General features: G+C 44.4%; 1 long non-coding RNA gene across 1 annotated transcript; it reads right to left on the reverse strand.

The window, feature by feature from the left end:
* Positions 1 to 835: 835 nt before the first annotated feature.
* LOC109385554 (uncharacterized) lies at positions 836 to 3,799 on the reverse strand. Its single transcript, XR_002124650.1, has 3 exons — positions 3,732 to 3,799; positions 1,997 to 2,064; positions 836 to 1,495 (listed from the first exon to the last, which is right to left on the reverse strand). It is a non-coding gene; the product is annotated as an uncharacterized LOC109385554 (long non-coding RNA).
* Positions 3,800 to 4,327: the final 528 nt, after the last annotated feature.

Raw genomic sequence — 4,327 nt, forward strand, 5'->3', positions numbered from 1 at the left:
CACCCCTTTCCTATAAGATCTGAACCTGAAGAGTAACCTGATAATTGACAGAGGAAATATTCTCTTCATAGAAATATTCCACTCAACAAATGAGGGCATGATAGAAGTAAAAGTATTATTTTTGTAACTTTAATGAATTAAAAGATTAAGGCAATCAATCAATGGTTGATAACATTACATAAGGAGTTTAAAAATCCTTTTTCAAAATTTTTTGCTATAAAAGGCATTAGTAGGAAATGCTGCAAAATCTGAATAAGCTTATACAGTAGCATAATGCTGAGGTTAGATAAGAGAATATCCTTGTTCTTAGAAGATATTCACTGAAGTATCTTTAAGGGCTAGGGGAAATAGGTCTTCACTGTCCTTTCAAATGGTTCAAAAATACTAATAATATGTACATAGATAGAATAATTGAGGGAATATAGTAAAAGCTTAACATTTGAGAAATCTGGGTGAAGGGCATATGGGAATTCTTGGTAATATTTTTAATAATTTTTCTATAAATCTAAAATTATTTCAAAGTAAAATGTTAAAAAAAAAAAAGACAGACAATACATTATGGGCCTCATGAAGTAGTACATGAAGAAGTACACAATATACCTATGAAGTAATTCTGTACCTCCTAACCACCTCCCCCGGCTCCCGCCCCCGCAAAAAAAAAAACCTGGATTAGGTCCTCTAAAATCTGGATGTAACTATCCATGTACAGAGAAACACGGTAAAAGACACAGCAGAGATGCAATAAACAAACTCCAGAGCAAAGGAAACGCTACAGGATGAACGACCTGGTATCTTCAACAAAATATTAAGAGGGAGGGGGGAGGNTGGCCAGAAAAGATCATTACACACAGACAGCTTACATTCTATTTGGGAAAACAGGCAATGAAAATAAACACAACAATTAAGTATATTTGAAGGTGACTAAGACATCCAAAAAAAATTTAAAAAAGAGCACAGTACAGGGGTACGGTTGGTAACAATTAATCGATCCTTTGGTAGGTACATTTGAGAAACAGCGCCTGTCTACTTGTGCTTGGAGACAAATGAGTGAGGTGGAGAGCAGCAAGAGTGACACTTGGAGGTCAAAGAGGGACACTTCCAGCCCAGTGTCTTCATTTGGTGGTGGTCTCAAATACTAAAGAAGTTTTCAAAATGCAGGGCCCCTATGGTAATCCCAGAGCAAACCAAGATCTCAAGGCTGGTAAACTAGAAATGCCTTTGGCCAGATCTGGCTTCCTGAGACTCAGAACTCAGTCTCCAGGGGACTCAGTCTCCAGGATGGTATTTTGGGGGAAAGGTATCAGCAGCTGTCTTGCGCCAAACATTTTAACACTATGAATTCTCATAAGCCACACAACCCTTAAAGTGATTTGGAGAAAACCAGAGCGTCGTTAGAAATCTATGGTTCGTGTAGTTTATGACCGTTTTCGTGTGCCTTCATTGTGAAAGTTCATCTACTGCAAACAAGCCATAATGCTTCTGATGTCCTGGACACCTGTGATCAGGGACAAACCTTAATGCAAAAGTTTTATTTCGTTGGGCCTAAGGTACAAAGCCACTTGGGCCTAAAGTACAAAACTGTATTCTTATTAGTTAGCCTAGTCCAGAATTTTATAAATTCCCTTCAACATTCTATTTCCTAATGTCCTCCCTCTAAAACTAGAGGAGGAAAAAATTAATTCACTAAAAAGGCAGAAATACAAAATATGACTCTAAATATAAAAGGGGACTGAATTAGAGGAGTAACCTGCTCTGAGAAGTTCTAAGCAATTTGAAGAAATCTGCAGATGTTAAATATTCAATAACATTTAATATCAGAGGTAATTATGAAAAGCAAAAGAATATTCGGAATCCCAAATAGCTCTCTAATCTGAAATCGCGACTTTCAGAGAGTCTGGGACTGAAAGTAAAATCACCTCTTATGCCCTTTACCCAATTATCTTCTATGGAAAACAATTATTTTTTAATATTAAAATCAAGAACACCAAGTGTATACCTTGTTGAGTTCTTCTATCCTCCTGATTAGGTACGGGTTGCTGGAGGAATTCTCAAAGTAGACATAATCTGTAATTAAAGAAAGTAAAGAGCTTAATCTTTTCAACAGAAAGTTCACTTTGTCAATATATGACTTTCTGTATCAGGCAATTCATATTCAAAATGAAGCATGTAATTCATTCCCTGGTAAAAGCAAACTTAGTAATACAACCTCAATATACTCTCATGTGCCTACTGTATTCACAGACCCTTATTTCCCTGCATTTTCATTTCAATTAATGTTTTATCAAGTTCTCCTAGACGCTTGTCCCACACATGTCACTTCTTTCATAACAAACAAAAAGACACCTCTTGTCATCATTGAATAGTCAGGGATGACTAAACATGTGTCTTTAATGCTAACTGCTTCAACATCTTTTCTCTCCAATCCAATCTGCCCTGGAGTACGCGTCTCACATAAAACTACTGACCTAAGACAAATTCCGAGCATCTTGAAAGGCTCAGCAGCCCAAAGTACATTTCAATCAACTTAAAAAAAAAAAAAATCAGGTGAGCAGAGCAGGTAAGAGGAAGCACACTGAGAAAACTTTTCCATAGCTCTAGCTAGGAAGATGAGGGGGGGGAACAGAGGGGGGTGGATGTCACTTTTTGAGAGACAGAGCTCTCCGAGGTAGTATCAGAGTCTTTTTTACACTATTTTACCATATGTAATCCCGATCCATTTAGGGTCTTGTTATAAAAAAAAAAAAAAACAACATTGCTGAAGCCTTTCAACAAAAAAGAATAAAAATTTTCGAGTGTGGCTTTTCCCCTCATCTAATAGGCTCACTGGAAATTTCCCACTGTGTGTTTATTTGAGAGGCTGGGCTGCATTGTTATTGTCTATCTTAGTGGCTCTTTCCTGTCTCTCTTCTGCAAAGTGGCCTCATTTAGCCAGGCCATTCCCAACACCATCCATCAGGAGTTCAGCTAATGAGCACAGAAGCACAAGCAAGTCTCACACACAAACACGCCACTTATCTGAATTATTATTTTACCAGTAAAGGGCGTCGTGAGTAGGGAGAAAGTTTGTTTGACCTTATTTCTCTCTTCTGCAGAAGGCTGGGAAGGAGGCAGACAGGAGAGCAAACGTCCAGGCAGAGCTCACCTCCCCACCTCCGGCTGCGGTGCCCTGGCCCCCCACTAAGCCCCATTCTTGGGGAGCAGGGCAAGAAACGGAGGGTGTGAGGAAGGAGAGGTGCAGGGCCCTGTCCCCGCAAACAGGCCTGTCCAGCTGTGACCCTGGCTGGGCCCCCATCGCCCCCACCCCCACCCCACTGAAGAGAAGCAGAAGATGGGGGGAATGTCCCCCACCCCTCCAACCCCCACAGCCTAGAAGGCACGCGAGGAAAGACCACCCTATTTGGGGGGTTCGACGGCCCATACCCCCACGGGAGTTCTTGGAGGGGGCGTCTGATAATTCACACCCCCAAGTACAGGCCCGGCCCTGAGACGCTGGGCGGGTGGGGGAGGTGGGCCTCGGCCCCTCGCGAGCCACGGTGGGGGAAGGGGTGAGAGGAGGAGGAGGAGGGTGTGGGGTGGGGAGCCCCGGCCCCCTCTGCGGGCCCCGGCGCCCCCAGCCCCCCGTGCCCTCAGCCCGGGGGCCCGTGGCTCCCAGGGGTTACGGTGAACTCGCCCCGACCCCCCACTCCCGGAACCCGCTCCCAGACGGGCCGGGTCGGGCCGAGCCTTCCTACCTCCGACCCGGTACATGTTGGCCGCCATGTCCGCCCGCCCGCCCGCGGAGCCCGAGCCGAGCCCCGCCCGCCGCCGCCGCTGCTGCCGCCGCCGCCTCAGCCTCGTCCGCCGCCGCCTCCGCCGCCGCCGCCTCGCCACGGGGGGGAGGGGAAGGAGGGAACGAGGGGAGGGGGAAGCGAAGGGGNTTGAACCTAACAATGAAAAATGGGGGCTTGTATTTTTATAAGCCTATTTTAAATTTCATTTTTCCACCTTTTTCAATTTTACAAAAGCAGTCTGAGATGGTGATATACATATATATACATATATATACACATAATATCCCCCACCTTTAGTTATTCACCAAATATCCTTTGAGCCCTTCCTATGTGACCAGGCACAGAGCTAAGCACTGCAAATACATGGTGCCCACCCTCACTGAGCCCCAACTCCAGCAAGGATGCCTGGTCACATGTCATCTCCTCTCCAACCTTCCAAAACCCAGGTGTAATCTTGTCCCTCATCTGATTAGAAACCATCACAGGTTCCCCACAACTATCGCATAAAGGTAAAATATCCCTGACACTATTCCCAGCACTATTTTCCTTTACTACCT

The sequence above is a fragment of the Hipposideros armiger genome, unplaced genomic scaffold (assembly GCF_001890085.2).
Source record: "Hipposideros armiger isolate ML-2016 unplaced genomic scaffold, ASM189008v1 scaffold_118, whole genome shotgun sequence".
Taxonomy (NCBI): domain Eukaryota; kingdom Metazoa; phylum Chordata; class Mammalia; order Chiroptera; family Hipposideridae; genus Hipposideros; species Hipposideros armiger.